At 35.6% G+C, this 17,201-nt stretch overlaps 1 pseudogene across 1 annotated transcript; it reads right to left on the bottom strand.

The window, feature by feature from the left end:
- Positions 1-2,697: 2,697 nt before the first annotated feature.
- Positions 2,698-15,605, bottom strand: LOC143541391 (protein ALTERED SEED GERMINATION 2-like; annotated as a pseudogene). The gene is made up of 21 exons (XR_013136748.1): positions 15,382-15,605; positions 12,298-12,366; positions 12,121-12,198; positions 11,670-11,804; positions 11,460-11,567; positions 11,205-11,333; positions 7,855-7,970; positions 7,649-7,766; positions 7,464-7,569; positions 7,209-7,351; positions 6,945-7,112; positions 6,849-6,875; positions 6,679-6,771; positions 6,438-6,549; positions 6,018-6,367; positions 5,828-5,918; positions 5,028-5,123; positions 4,871-4,941; positions 4,655-4,782; positions 4,413-4,511; positions 2,698-3,384 (listed from the first exon to the last, which is right to left on the bottom strand). The product of XR_013136748.1 is annotated as a protein ALTERED SEED GERMINATION 2-like (transcript).
- Between the last annotated feature and the right edge of the window lie 1,596 nt (positions 15,606-17,201).

The raw sequence follows: 17,201 nt of genomic DNA, 5'->3' as shown, positions 1-17,201 counted from the left end.
ATTATATTAGTAAGAACACTTACAAACTGATGTTTTATACGTTGCTTTCCCAAGAAGTTCTTAGAGTTTACTTTTAAGTTGGTTATCAAATAAAATTCTTTATTTTATTTTTAGAATCGGTTTGTCATAGAAGGGCATCCAAGTGGTAATACTATCCCCTCGTAAAAATGATGAGGGTTAGAATCCCGCAGTTTGTAGATTAAGTGATTTTATCTAATAGAATAGATGAGGTAGTATCAAACACAACACAATAATTTAGTGAAGTGCATAAACCAATATAATTGTGTCATGTGAATCGATTGTTTAATAGGAATGAGGGAAAAACTATCAGACACTAATAGTTTGTTTTGGTAATCCGTAATTTCTAAATTCATGCAACCCACATATTTCATAGTTTCTAAATTCATCAGTACCATTTGTTTTATCAGAAGAAGTGATCGATGTCTCCAACGATATTTTATAATGTTCATAATTTCTTACATTTATGCTTTCATTTCAAATATTTTAAAATCGGGATACAAACACAACTTCTACAACTTTGGTTTTTCAAGAGCAAAGCACGCTCTTTTCCCTTTTGTCACTTGGTCAAGGCTACATTCACACCTAGGACCATCATCACACACAAAGGGGTCAACTACTGCTTGTGGGTTAACAACGGTACACTAGTAACGAGATTGTTACTACAAAACCGAAAGTTGAAACAACCTTTATTCATTAGTCGACCGTAAATAAACCATGTTTTCAGGTTTAACAATACCTACTTGAGTATAGTTTGTGCAACTTCTGTGACTACATCTATCTACCTGTCAAACATAATGAATTTGAAAAACAAATTAATATTTCTGTTTCAAAAGCTTGTATGAAACTCACCTCGTAATTCATGTGTATTATGTGTTTCGGCTACTCAGTCTTATAATATTAATATATTATAGTCAACAAATAAGAAAATAGTTAAATGTTACTTTGGTTAGAATTAATTAAAAATAGGGAAAATTCTCAAAATGTCTCTCTTTTAAAGAGAGATTCTAAATATGTCCCTTCAAAATTCAAATTCCCTCTTTGTCCCTTTATTAACTCGTCTACGGCTCTACGCTAGGAAATCAAGACGATATATTTCTTAACTCGCCGCCTCCCCTCCATATTAGCTCATAACCCGTCGCCTTCTCGCCATGGTAGCTCAAAACTCATCACCTCCGCTCCATGTTAGCCAATGTTGCAAAAGTCGCTAGGGGGTCTCTAGGCGGCCGACCCCCTTGGAGGGAGTACTCAAATTACTCGGACATGATAAATATAAAGAAAATTAATTTTTGGGTAATATATATATTTCAAATATCATAAGTTTACTAATATTTATAAAAAAATAAGTGAATATCAATATAAATAAGATATATACATTTTTAAATACTAAATTATTCTAAAAAATGTTAATAATTAATTTAAAAAAATAATATCCGTTCTTTAATACTATAGAAATACGAATTATGTTGTATTTTTAAGGTAAAATAGGCCCAAATTAACCGACTAGATGCATTTTTGACTGATGTTGACCACCTTTGAACAATTTTTAGTATCTAGGTGGGGTAAAAGAAACTCTCCTCGGCACCATACCTTGTAGCGAGTACTCGGAGAGTACTCGGCCTTGTAGACCTACTTTTACAACATTGATGTTAGCTCAAAACTTGTCACCACCACCCTATGTTAGCTAAAAATTAAATTTAATATATCTTGTTATTTTAAAAAATATATATAAGAAAGGTACACATAAAACAATTTGATGGTATGCATGACTTTTCTAAATCATATTATTATCCAAAGTTCAATATACAAGAACTTAAAAACCAATAAAATTTAAAATATTCAAATATTTTTAATTAAGTTTTTTATCCATGTTTTTAGTAAAGATAAGGTAGATTTTTTTTAGTTAACATAAGGTGGAAGCGATGAGTTTTGAGCTAACATGGAGCGGAGACGATGGGTTTTGAGCTAGCATGGCGGGGAGGCGACGAGTTAAGAAACATATCGTCTCGATTTTCTAACGTAGAGCCGAAGACGAGTTATTAAAGGGACAAAGAATGAATTTGAATTTTGAAAAGATATATTTGAAATCTCTCTTTAAAAATAGGACATTTTGAGAATTTTCCTAATAAAAAATATCATAACCTCACATGGAAAGAAGACGCGGTTAATCATATGAAGTTGGATTGGTAGCATTTAAGATTTACTCAAATAAACCAAACTTCACTTTTTTAACATGTAATTGAATCATTGATGAACCACTGATTTATCCAATCATCTTTATCCTGATATTTCATCATCAGGAAGAAACTCACAATAAATGGAAAACCCCTTCACAGGCCTCGCCAAACTTGAAACATCTTTTTGTTTTTTTATTTTTCTATGTTTTTTATTTTTTTATCGTGGAACCCAACTAAATAGATCAAAAAAATGAGGGTACCATATTTATTATCTTGACAAAATTACCTCCTTTGATATGTTTCTATCACACATCACCTCACACAAGCTAAACCACTTTCACATATAATTTTACTAAATCCTAAATTACTATAAAAATTTTACTGTGCAGATATCACCATGAAACAAGTAAATAACTAAATATACATCTAAATTGTAAGAACTTTCAAATATATCAAACCTCACTCATTTTGTACTTTTAGAAGTCCGGAACATTATAAAAAGACGGGTAGATGCCATATCGATCGATTTGTCCCATATAACTATTGGCTATAAACAATCCTTTTTGGCTATTGATACACGGAAAGATACACTCCTTTTAGTACGTTTAGTATAGAGATGAGGCATGCTCACCGTACCAATTTTAAGTTCGGTGCAACAATAGCTTAGAAACAGTTAAAACCATTGCTTAATAGCAACACATAAAACACTTATGCAACTTAACCCACTCTGATCATATGCACACTATAAATTGTAGTGTCTTACAATGTGTAAGATTCCTTTAGACCAATTTCAACTTTAGCCGGAGGCTTCAAACATTTACTTTGGTATGTTAGATAAAATTCCAACCCTGATGGGTATTTTAGGTCAGACGGGTCAAGATTAAAATCAAAACAAAATCGCATCCTTAAAAAATGCAATGAAACAAGCACTAATACACAAATATATCCACGTTTTTTGTGTACATGTGATTTATTGGTATTTTTTTTAAAGTTAAACTATTAAACTGTACATATAAGTTTGATCTTGTAGGAGCAGAGAAGGTGAATACTTACATAGAGAACCAAAAGCCTCAAAAGACAAACCATGATGCAAAAGATCAAGAATAAACACAATAGTAACAAAAACTTCCAAGTCCCGTCAACCTCAAAACGAGTTAAGTTGGTTCAATAGATATCCACCGGACACCATCTGCCAAAATGCACAGCAACACCAGTCAAACTGTCAAAGTAACTGGTCAAACGACTCGAGAGTCAAATCTGCATAAAACCTCCCACCTAAACTGTTTCTTTTAGAAGTTCGAATCATTAACGTAATCATTTCGTAAGATATAAGTGATTAAAAAGTCATGTAACCGTTCAATGGCAATTATTAAAAATAGAACCAAAAATATTTGACGAATAACCTTAAAATGAAAATTCCTAAGGGCGACTATTAGTAAAATTCCTAGATGTTTCAAGTACAGAAGCTTAGATAATAAAAATATTGTTTAATGCGCTCATGGGTGTTCAACTACTAGTCGAATTCCTAAGTAAGATAAAGGTACGTTTTGTGATCGTAGGCTGACCCGAAAACTTTGACATGAACCCGAAAATCATGCCAAGCATGTACTCAGGCACAACAGGAATATTCACGGGCTGACACAAACACACCCCATAAAACCTGAGTCTTTCTAACTTTCTGCATATTAATACTTCAAAACTACTATTTTACAACCAAAATTACACACACACACACATATATATATATATGTATATATATATTAATGAGTACATTTTAGTTATAAAATCTTATGTCAATTTTTTTTACTTTTAAATTTTGGCATAAAATACACATTATAAAATGGGTCAACCCACGAACCCGATAGGTTGACACAAACACAGCTTTAGCAAAAAGTTTTCGCGGGTTTGACCCCTAGAAATTTGCATAATATCCTATGTATCCAAGCAAAAGAACCAATATCAAATATACCAATTAAAGAATACTTAATTTTATATTTACTCATTTCATGACCATTATACCCTTATTATGTTTCTCTTACACTCCAAGCTCTCCCATATATCCTTATATCCTAACACAAGTTACAAGCTAAGGGTAGAAACATCATAAATTAAAAAATTGGTATACTTGATATTAAAGATTTTTTGTTGGATAACCATGATATTATACCAAGTTTGAGAAGGATATATGAAACCATCCCTAAAACCAAAATGCATTACCTTAAAGTTGGGTGAACCTAGCTCTGTATACACTCAAATGGGCGCAACGATCCTTCAGGAAACTCATGCATCCGGAACCCTTCTAATATCTCGAATGGCCTGCATATATAGCAGTCTAAAACCTATTACATTAATCATTTTCCACAAGATGCACAGAAACTCAGTGCAGGATGATGAACCACGTGGCGGTCTCCCAGAAGACAAAAACTAAAACAAAACAAAAAGAATGCTGTAGCACTTACAACAATGATTCACGGTTATGTGATATTCTGCGTTGATTGCCTTCCATTGCCTCTATAACATTAGCAGTTTCAGGTCCGGCTGCTCCTCCGGCAACAGCTGATGGAACTGAAGCAAGCGGCGTCCAAATCTGACCACATAACATCTATATGTCATCTACTGAACCAATTATAGCCATGTATAAGAACAGATATCTATAATCTATATATGCTGCTTACCTTAATGGTATTATCTATGCCACTAGTAGCTACAACACAATCATATGGATGACTCTGCACGCAGTTGACAACTGAAAACAAAACAAAGCATTAGCTGACAAGAAAAGAGGACAAACTCAGGTTGAAAATATATATATATATGCATGTATGTATATACCAGCTCCATCCCCAAGAAGCATTTTAATTAGTCTGCCAGTGCTCTTTTCCCAGATGAACCATCTACCATCATCACTTCCACTAGCAATGTACTCCCCTGCCATCATAACAAGAAGTGAACATGATAGTATATGCAAGTCCTAAGAATATTATAATGTTTCAAAGCAGATTACAAAATAAACAATAAAATACTTAAGCCCTAGTAGCTGGTTATAGTATTGTTCACAAAACCAACTGGAAATGGCATTTTTAACAACTAGCTGGTTATAGTTCCAAGTGGAATAAAAAAATAGCTTTAAAGGAAATTAGTCAAATGGGTCAAAGTCACCCAAACTGTATTTCTATGCACAAAAACTCTTATACCCATTAAACTAAGACTCTTTTAAGAGAATTAGATTATTCATTAAAATAAAAATTGATTAATCTTATGACTTGAAAGAGTTAAGTCAAGTCAGCCTTGACACGTTGTGACAATATGAAAAAATTACCCATTTTGATCCATTGCCCAACCCCTAAAAATAATTCCAGCTTTAGTACCAAGTCAGCCTTGACACGTTGTGACAATATGTAAAAATTACCCATTTTGATCCATTGCCCAACCCCTAAAAATAATCCAGCTTTAGTACCACTGATGAACAAGATGATAAACTACATGGTTTCTAAAAGTTCCAGCTCTAGTACCACCGACGAACAAGATGACATATTCTAAATTATTTATGTGACAAACTGGTTGATCAAACGATGCAAGTCCAACAGTCAATAATAAGCACATAAAAAAGGGATTAAAAAAATAATCAGTACCTTTTTGCCCAAGAAAACTGACTTGTTTAATGTCTGTTCCTACATTACACTGGCCAATATATCTTTGCTTCATATCTATTGCCCTCTCATGCTGCAGAAATGACAACTCATTAATAGTAATAACCATCTAATGAATCAGATAGTACTTCAATTATGAACATCACAAACCAACAGAGAGAAAAGCTAAAACCTGACGAGTAATTTTGTCACTTGGAGAAGATGATTTTGGTGATCCACAAGAGCTACTTGTATTGAAAATATTCTTTCCTGAATCACCTTTTCTTTGGGCTCTAACATTTAAAGTCGGGTGAAAGTTGTTAGATTCAACATCATGACTTTCATCACCTGATACTGAATTTTCAAAATCAACTTCCAAATCATCCTCATAATCAGAGTTCTCTCTTTCAGACATAGGTTGTGAAGTATCACTACTCGCATCTGATCTATAAAGTATGTCACTAAGCGATAATACTCTACTAGCTCGTGTTGTTTCAGAACTAGGACCTCCTTCTTTTGCCTTATTAGAAGCTTCAGCTTCAGCTAAAAAACATATAATTAATCAAATAAACAATATAAGAAATAGAGATAATTTTGCATGGTCTTTACTAACCAGTAATGATACGTTTCTTTATGCTCGCCACTATCTCAGCAGCTTCAGGATTAGATGGAGCTGCAAACTGAGCAGCAATGATAAAGTCCATAGCTTCTTTGAGCTTATCTAACTGATACGCATATACAGACCAGATATATCAATAGAAACTAAAAATAAATATAAATATATATTCTTAGTTATGCAAACTTTTTAGCATAACTAGCTACAAGAATTTATAAGATCAGAACTTGGATTTTGCCTGTAATAGAGCTTCAGACATGCAGTGTAGGGCTCTAAATGAAGTGGGATCAATTTCCACAGCTTTAAAACAGTCTCGTATGGCCATACGAGACTGTTTTAAAGCTGTGGAAATTGATCCCACTTCATTTAGAGCCCTACACTGCATGTCTGAAGCTCTATTCGTATGGCCATATGAGTATCGTTTTTCCAATCACGCTGATAATATAATAATAATTCAAAAGAATGGACATACAAAAAATATAAATATATATGCATGATGTAGACCTTCAGAAGCAATGCAGCCCGTAAACACAAACATTCAAGCATCAGTGTGTGTCCAATCTGACCATGACCATGTAAAACATCATTACAAGCCTCAATACCGTAGTAATAATTGGCTCCCTCTTTTAAGGACTTCTCTGCAATTTGAAGAAGTTTTCTGCATTGATCAAGCTGTCACACATTCATTAAATTCAAAGTTAATCATAAAAGGAGATTCATCAAAAGTATAAAACCAAACGTAGAATAAAAGTGAGAATGGAAGTATACCCTAGCTGCAAGGTTTCTCTTTGCAGGAAAACGGTTTTGGGAATCCGAAAGTGGTGGTTTAGATTGCACCTCCTTCAATATGGTAGTTGGGTTGAAAAACTTCATTGCATCATCTGGCGTGTATCGCATAGAGCTTCCCTGAACTACAGAGCCACCAAAATATTGCAAGAGGTTAATACTGAATAACATATAATTTCATGATTAATAAGTAATAACTAGCCATTAATGAAGATAACTGTCGAGGAGGAATTATACCAGGATTTACGTCCATTAAGTAGACATGTTCACCGCTATAATTGAGAAGAATCTCTTCTCCATTTGGACTAAATGTAACATGAGTAAGATGCAAGCCTTGCTGTCCCTGAAAAAACAAAAGAATAAAGAAAAGTTTCAAAACATGAAATTTGTGGAAGTCTGGCAGATACTGAGAAAGAACTAACATGATCAGAGAGATGTATTGGACAGTAGTAGCTAACACAAGGAGGTGGTGGTAGTTTATTGCAACCAGAAGAGAGTGGTGGAAGCATACGTCTATCATATAAGCGAGCAAATGCGTCACTGCAAACATTTGGAATGATATCAGTTAAAAGGTGAATGAAATGGGATATAAACCGTAATGTTTAGTGAGAAGGGTGATGAAGAGTACCTCCCACCAACAAGGAGTAAATGAGGCCTAGTACTGCTGATGTCACAAGTTTTCAGCACAAGTGACTGTCTTGGTGGATCAGATAATGATTTTTTTGCTCCGCATCGCAAATCAAGCTGGCATTAAACAACAAATGTGTTGAAGGAAAAAAAAATGTGTGCAAAAGGAATTAAGTTCAGCTTACAATTTGATCAGGTAAGGTAAACTAATTTCCAACAGTGGTTAAGGTACATGATCCGTGATTGTAAGTAGTAACCTGTTCTGATGCCATAGAGCTTATTAGGGTGCCTAATTATAACTCTCTTAGCAATGTGTAATAGATATCAACTAGAAACCTATATCCTCAATTCTTCATGTGTATGAGCTACACTCATATACATACGCGCATACATGCATACATATAAAGGATAGCAGAGAGCAAATCCCTAAGATCTATCAAATCAATCCTCGAGTTTCTCTAATATTGCTTCCATACAATCTTCTACTTCTTATCTACACACCATACCAAACAAGCATCTTGATCAACACTTCATGCCTTCACCGGTATTGGACTTACCACAAACAACAAACAATTTCTTGTTCCTATATTAAATCTAAATACGAAGCTCTTGCTGACATAATGGTTAAACTTACGAAGTTGAAAGTTCTTCGTTAACTTGGTTTTGGTACAGGTTACTCCTACTGCATGATGAGACAATCTAGGTGCAACCTACCTCCCAACTAATCCTATCTTCCGAGCCCGAACAAAGCATCCGAAGTTGATTTCGGTATCTTAAAGAGGGGAAGTAGTTGCGTACAATATATATAAAAAAACTGATCAAACCGATGATATCTCTACAAAGTTGTTGCTACCGCATAGAATTCTCTCTTAACGATCCAAGCTAATGGTTGTTCCCTTAGCTATGGGAGAGTGTTAGACCAGTTATGTACTTAAATGTAATATCTAACTCTGTATAGGGCCCTTGTGTGACCGGTAACCCTATTATTCACACAATCAAATTGCAACTACGGTAAGTGAAGACATTCAACTTTGTAAAAGTTGATCATACAAAAGTAAACTTAAACTAAAGAAAGCCATACCGGTAACTTTTATCTACAAAACAAATATAACTCCAGAACCTCAAAATACTTAACATACTGACCAATTTCAGCTTATGGCATGTCAGCTTCAGCAACTAACTATCCAGGTTCAACTTCTAATTACCATAAGCAATCTTGTTGACGGATATTTAACAATTATGTGGAGTTCTAGACCACAAATGGCAGAAAGTATGAAGTTCTAGACCACAAAGGGCAGAAAGTAAACTATGGTGAGAGAACTCACTCCGAAGGAAGTTGTTTATCCGGTGTTTAAAACAAGATATTCCTCACTTTATCACAAAACACCATCCATTTAATGAAGTTCTAGACCACAAAGGGCAGAAAGTATTACAACTATGGTGAGAGAACTCACTCCGAAGGAAGTTGTTTATCCGGTGTTTAAAACAAGATATTCCTCACTTTAACACAAAACACCATCCATTTAAGTTCCTTACAAACACAAAAACTAAAAGAAAATGGTTTGAATCCATAGAACCATGCTACGTGATAGAAGCGACTACAACCATGGTGTGAGTGTATGTTGACGCCATACTTCTAGGCTGAAGCAGTGAACACAACCGACTTCACTCAGAACAACTCAACCATCTAAATGGTTTATGGTAGAAGATCAAAGATAAGTTTTTTTCATTAGTTTGGAAGTGCTTGTTTTAGTAAGAATCATAGAGATCACTTGAGCAAGTTTGAGGCTAAAGCTGATGAAGAAGTCTACGTGGGCTACTATGCGATTTTAAAGGCTTACGATCTTCAACAATAGAAGACACGTGATTGGAAAACCAATCAAGTAGCTTTTAATTTGTATTTGAAGTCAAGAGGAAATAACTGCTACTAGAGCTTATTTTGATGATCACTTCATCAAGGGTCAGCTAGATAACGATTGTCCAGAAAGTCCTCAAGACCCTCATAAGACCCCTAAGACGAGGACGACAACATCGTTCCATCTTCACCTGTCCCTTGCCACCCCACTACCATTCCTTTAGAACCTAACCTCTTCAGGCCATTCCGTAAGTTGTGCATCAAATGAACACTTTTCTATCCCTCATCAAAAACAACATTGACAACAGTGAAGAATCTTCAGTCAACCAAACTGAGGCCTCTGATTCCAACATCATCATCATCATCATCATCGTACTCAGTATATCCCACCAATAGCAAAGCTATGGTAGGGTCTGAGGAGGGTAAGATGTAGACAGCCTTACCTCTACCCCATAAGGATAGAGAGGCTGCTTCCGGTGAGACCCCCGGCTCGATAGTAGTTTTGCATCAAGCCTTGGACATAAGGCACATAGCACTCAATCATCGGGACCGGCTGATCGGTGCATGTACCCTTGTCTTTCGGCTATCAACGCCACTACATGATGCCTGATTAACCGTCCGTCACTTTTAACGTTATTTTCACGAGATTAGTAAAATAACGTCAAAATTAGTGCAATTTCACTTTTGCCCACCCGAGGTTTCACACATATATACATCATATGTGCGCACCGCAAGCAGGGCTAAGGCCTCTGATTCCAACGTGATCATATATTACTGCTCCTGCACATACTGAACCAGAAGCACCATCAGCTTCATCCCCTGCACTGAAGCAGCTTACGGATCATCTAGTTGATCAAATCATAGGAAAGACCGATTCCGGTGTTCAAACAAGATCTAAGACCACATGTAATCTATGTTTTTATGTGAACTTTTTATCTTTCATTAAACCTAAAAGATTTCTAAAGCTGTACTGAATCCATGTTGGGTAAAAGCTATGCAAGAGCAGTTTGCACAGTTAAGAGAGATATAGAGGTTCATCCTCAGTTCCTGCTCCTGCTTTTGATGATATAATTATCACAGCTCATGTGATGATAAGACTATCCATATATACATGCATTTTATATTCGTAGGTTGCCTAGGCTTCTGTTCACTCCTCTTCCATATGTTTCTGCAAAACTATCTCCTAACTTTTGTTAGGAAGCTTTACTGAATTGGTCGACTGCCAAAATGTGCTCATCAGAATCTCCCACTAGCATGCTTAAAATTCCTAACTCCTTCTATCAAGTGATGATGCAATTACCAAATTTGATTTTAAATTAAGGTTCATGTCATCCTGCTAAATAGATCTTTGTGACCACTTTTAATTCACAATCAAGTGTCCAATGATATCAAAGGAGTGCAAAGCAAGATTTTAACATTTCATTCAAAGAAAGATTCATGATATCAGGTTGCAATATAAAAAATTTAGGTAAGTGGTAGACCATAAATATACTTACTAACACATTGTGACATTCTCGGTGAGAGGTTTAAGAACGAGGACAAGAAGTGCACTCCCTAAAATCATGTTGTCTCAATGTCCCATCCTCGCTGGCACTCCATACCAAATTTGGATTCCCAGGTTCTACCTGCAACAGAAAAGAGTGATCTCAAGGAATCAAGTAAAAAGATTTTACAAAGAACCAATTTTATATCTGAACCTAATGTCAAATCTTGACATGTAACTTAGAAATAAGAAACCAGATATATCTTACAGCTAATTTTTTGATTCTCCTGCTGTGGCATTGAAATAGTGCTGATGGGCTAAGAGTGCAATCTTCAACACCCCTCCTCCTTAAGCGAGACAAATTGAATAGTCGAACCTGCAGTAATTAATTAGGATTTTCAGTATATGCATGAATACAATCAACTCATCAGATGTAAGCATCATATCAGATGTTTCAGGACCAAAATTGAAATATTACTTCAGCATCAGCAGCTCCAGATACAACTAATTCATCAGATGTTTCAGGAACAAATTTTGTACAAAATATGTTCGCAGTATGACCACTGTCAATGGAATGCAAGAGTTTGCGGCTTTGGTAACTCCAAATATTGACCTGTAACAAAATGGTACATTTTTATTTCAAGCCTTTAACTTCTATATCATAAGCCACCAAAGCATATATAACAAAATGCAGAAGCAGTTGCATGACTAAAGTTGTTTTTTATTGCAAAACTAAATGGAAAACGATATATGTATTGATAAACATGTGACAAAGATGCATCATTCAGGTCCATAACACTTGGTTGTTCAACCATCATATGCTAATACATACAAAAATGACAACAACAACAACAACAACAACAATAATAATAATAATAATAATAATAAAAATAATACACTAATATAAAGCCAAAGATGAGAAATCATACACAAGTGTCATCAGATCCAGATATCAATAGTGAGCCACTTGAGTTCCAAGCAATAGTATTTACACATCCCCGATGCCCCTGAAAGATCACAAACAAACATGTTAATTGAAATTCGTGACATTATTTGAAAAGTATCTCTTGCAAGATATACCAAGACTTAAAACACATAGTACACACCTCCAGTTCTCTTTCCAGAGAAAGCCTTCTAATGAACGATGAATGCAATTGCAGACTGCGGTTTATATCCTGTAAAATCAAAAACTCACATTCACCACAACTTATCAATGCCAAAAAAACCTAGAACCAGAACAAATGAACAAAGTTAACAAACAATGTCACAACATGAGCTGTTCTGATTAAAACTCAAACAAACATCCTAAAATTATGAAAAACTTCTAACCAAATGCTAATATAACAACCTAATAGTTATAAATAATCCATATGAGCATCAAAATTGAATATTATGTCATCAATTTAGTCATATTCAACCTAAAACACATTCTAAATCTAAACAATCTCACCAAAACTAATTTCACAGCACAAAGCACATAAACAATCAATCAATCAATCAATCATACCCAGTAAAGTCCCACCGACAGCAAAGCTATAAGTGGGGTCTGGGGAGGGTGGGATGTAGGCACACCGTACCTCTATCCAAAGAAATAAAGAGGTGGCTTCCAGAGAGACCCTCGGCTCTAAGTACATGTGTATGAAGCAAAATAAAGGAAATCAAAGTTTAACAGTTATATAAAAACTACTACTAATAATAATAATATTAATAATAAGATCACAGTTTAACAACTATATAAAAACTAATAATAATTATAATAATAATAATATATGTAAGGGAAATACCATTATGGTATGTGACCTAAATAAGTTAAGTCTAAGCCCTAAGGTATTCAATTCTTCCTAAAAATCCTTAACTTTAATTCTACTTCTCCACGAATTCCTATCCTCAACCATGTCCTCGGAGAGGTTTAGGTCTATCAAATCATGCCTAATCCTCTCATCCCAAGTCAATTTTGGTCGTCCTCTACCCCTCCTCCCCTCTATAGTAATGTTTTCTACGGATCTAACGGGATTCGTCGTCTGTCTTCTCTTCACATGTTCAAACCATCTCAATCTCCACTCTTTTATCTTGTCTGCTATGTTCGCCACCCCTAATCTCTCTCGAAACACAGCGTTTCTTATTCGGTCTAGCCTTGTGCGCTCACACATCCAACGTAGCATTCTCATTTCTGCTACCTCCATCTTCCGCACTTGTGCCTTCTTGATGGCCCAACATTCGGTTCCATATAGCATTGCAGGGTCTAACTGCCACCCTATAAAATTTTCCCTTTAGTTTAGTCGGTAAACTCTTGTCGCACAATATACTTGTGGCTGCTTTCCATCTACACCATCCTACCTGAACTTGATGGGTCACATCACTGTCTAATTCCCCATCGCTCTGTACAAATGATCCTAAATACTTGAACTTCGTTATCTGCGGGACCACCTGCCCTTCAATGGTGATCTGTGTGTCGTCATTGTCGTTTATCCCACCAAAATCACAGTGGAGGCACTCCGTCTTAGATCGGCTAATCTTTAAACCTTTTGTCTCTAAGGTTGTTCGCCACTCCTCAAGCCTCATGTTTAGATCTTGTTTTTTCTCAGCAAGTAACACAATATCGACTGCGAACATCATGCACCACGAGAGAGTCCCCTGAATCGACTTTGACAACTCATCCAAGACTACTGCAAAAAGAAACGGGCTTAACGCTGACCCCTAGTGAAGACCTACCTCTACAGGAAAGAAATCAGTATCCCCCACTGGCGCACGGACACTTGTTTCACTCCTGGTATACATATCCATAATTATCTCTATGTATTTCCTGGGTACTCTTCTACCCTCCAAGCACTCCCAGAGCACCTGTCGTGGCACACTGTCGTAGGTCTTTTCTAGGTCAATAAACACCATATGTAGATCACGCTTCTTCTCCTTATACTTTTCCATTAATCTTCTTATAAGGTGTATTGCCTCTGTGGTGGAACGCCCCGGCGTGAAGCCAAATTGGTTGACCGTAATCTGAGTTTCTCGTCTAAGTCTAACCTCAATCACTCTTTCCCATAGCTTCATAGTATGACTTAGTAGTTTGATTCCTCGGTAGTTACCACAACATTGGGCGTCTCCTTTGTTCTTATAGATAGGAACTACAACGCTGCTCCTCCACTGGTCTGGCATCTTACCTGATTTGAGAATACTATTAAACAGAGTAGTTAACCACATGACTCCTTCCTCCCCCAGACACTTCCACACCTCGATGGGTATGTTGTCTGGGCCAACCGCCTTAGACCTTCCCATCCTCCTAAGTGCAGCCTTCACCTCTTCTCGTGTGATCCGTTGGCAGTAGCAGTTATTCGGTTGTTGTCGTAGAAAGTTTGTGTTGTCATGTTCTTCTTGGTAAGCTCTCCCATTGTTAAAAAGATTGTGAAAGTAGGTTTGCCATCTTAGCTTGATGTCCTGCTCCTTGACCAGTACATGCCCATCTGTATCCTTTATGAACTTCACAGGTCCTAGATCTTGCCTTCTACGCTCCCTGGCTTTGGCAATCTTAAACAAAGCATGTTCCCCCTCTTTTGTTTCTAGACGTTCATACATCCGTTTAAAAGCCGCCTTCTTTGCTTCCGCCACTGCCTTCTTCGCTTCTATCTTGGCCGTTTTGTAGTTGTCCCTCAATTCCACTCGCTCCTCCTCATTCGTGCACCTCATTGGCTCCCTAAAACATCCTTGTTTGTCTCTTATCTTGTCTTGCACTGCGTCATTCCACCACCAAGACTCCTTATGCCCACTTGTCTTTCCACCACAAAGCACATAAACAAATAGATTAAAGCAACAAATACAAGAGAATAACATAACAAATGAATAAAGTTAACAAACAATGGCACAACATGAGCTGTTCTGATTAACATTCAAACAAACATCCAACAATTATTATATTAAAAAAAAAAAAAAAACTGACCAAATGTTGATATAACAACCTGTTCTTCTCTAAACATCTATCAATTATCAAAAATCCACACAAACATCAAAACCACCAAATATCATTTCAGTGAAATATAACCTAAAACATATTCGTAACAGTCTCACAGGAGCTAGATTAATCACAAGTAAGCAACACAAAGCAGAATTACAAACAGATAAACGATCATAATGCACAGCGAATAATAATAATATAATAATAAGAAGAATGAAATGAATAGGATGAAACTGTTACGTACAGTGCGAACGTGAAGAGTTCGAGAATCAATGAAGTCGGTGATGTTGCCGTCGTGAAAGCATAGCGAATCCATTGCGGTTGATTGAGAATTATACGATCATAAATTGAAACCCTAACCGATGGAATTTAATAATAATTGAGTCGGTGATGAGGTTTTTGGGTTCTGGTGATGTGTGTGTGTGGATGGTTCTAACTTCTAAGCTCTGAAACAAACTAACAGCAACAGCAACAGCAGCAGCAGCAGCAGCAGCATTCCAAGGCCACCGTTACAAACTCCACGCTATCGGTGTAAAATTACTTATTTTTTTTAATTTCTATTTCGGTACATTAATAAAAATTAAAAATAAAAACTAATAAGATGCTTGGATCGACGGATCTAATGTATTCGGGAGGATATTAAAAAAAAAGGTAAATTGGATTTTAATAATCCTTATTTAATATATTTGAAAATAGCGGTTACTAGTCCTAACTTTTATACTATTTGTTTTTATTGGATCTCTGTTAAAAAAAATTTAACGACTTTAAGTTTTTTTCTAAATTTCAAATTGATGTTTTAGGGTTTTTGATCAGAATGAGAAAACGAATCGATTGATGTAAAACCTAACTCGAAACGAAACTTCAAAGTTCAAGCAGATTGATTTTTGTTAATTAAAAGTTTAAAAACACTAGAATTGAAGCATCCTTTATTTGTTTGGACCACCATTTGGAGGTAAGTTTTACATCAATCGACGCGTATCCTCATTCCGATCAAAAACACTAAAATATCATTTTTGAAATTTGGAAAAAACTTAACATCTTTAAGTGTTTTTAATGGATGTTCAATGAAAACAAATAGTGTGAAAGTTGGGACCAATAACAATTATTTTTAAAGTTGGGATTATTATCGGTCAACTGCATTAAGTTAGGATTATTAAAATCCAATTTGCCTTAAAAAATGACTTAAGGCTATAATGGTATTCAAATATTTGAATATGTAAAACGAAGAAGAAGAAAAATTACATTAACTTAAACTTCGTCAGAAAAGTTTAGGAGTATTATAAAATACGCGTGCTTCCATTATAGATCTGTCAATGCATGTATAGACCTAGGTTCGAATTAGGTGAAACGAGTCGAACCTGAGCTTACCTAGAATTGAGCCGGCTTGTTTTGACTTATGAGAGCTTGAGTTCAGATCGTTTCAAGTTTTTTTTTTCTAAATATCAAGTCCATCTCATGAGTTGTTCTTCAAGTTCGGGCTTGGCTCGTTTATATTTAATAATTAAGTTATATACATTTTCAATTATTTGTATATATTGTGAGAAAACCCTTTAACGAGTCTAAGTGTGGCTCGAGCTTGTGCAATACTTTAAGTGAGTCAAAGCTCGGCTTTGCGGTGTAAATTGATATATAAATGTCCAAAAAAAGGTAAAACTTCAAAATACACAAGGCCCGTTACCGTAAACAAGTTTCCCATATAAGGCTCAAACTCATTATATGAGGCTCAGGCTTGGCCCGAGCTCGAAAAAACTCGGCTCACTTCAAGCTTTGCATCAGTCATATCCTGAGTAGTTTGCAAACGGCTCAACTTGTTTACAACCCTAGTTTGAACCTTCCCTAGATGTTCAGTCTTGGATAACCAAAAAAATGAAAATATAGTTTGATAAAAAATCTAATATCTTAAAATTAACTAACTTGTTGCGCCATGTGTCACAATCATGTGAACCAAAATTGTATTTCCGCTTCTTCTATTTACCCTTTCGAATTTATAGTAATGAAATATAATATATTAAATTAAATATAGTAATTATTTGAGATAATTAACCTTAAATATATTATAAATTA

This window comes from Bidens hawaiensis, unplaced genomic scaffold (assembly GCF_021521415.1).
Source record: "Bidens hawaiensis isolate Kalapana, Puna unplaced genomic scaffold, B.hawaiensis_p1.1 tig00012557_1, whole genome shotgun sequence".
Lineage (NCBI taxonomy): Eukaryota > Viridiplantae > Streptophyta > Magnoliopsida > Asterales > Asteraceae > Bidens > Bidens hawaiensis.
This window is presented reverse-complemented; position numbering and strand designations above follow the sequence as displayed.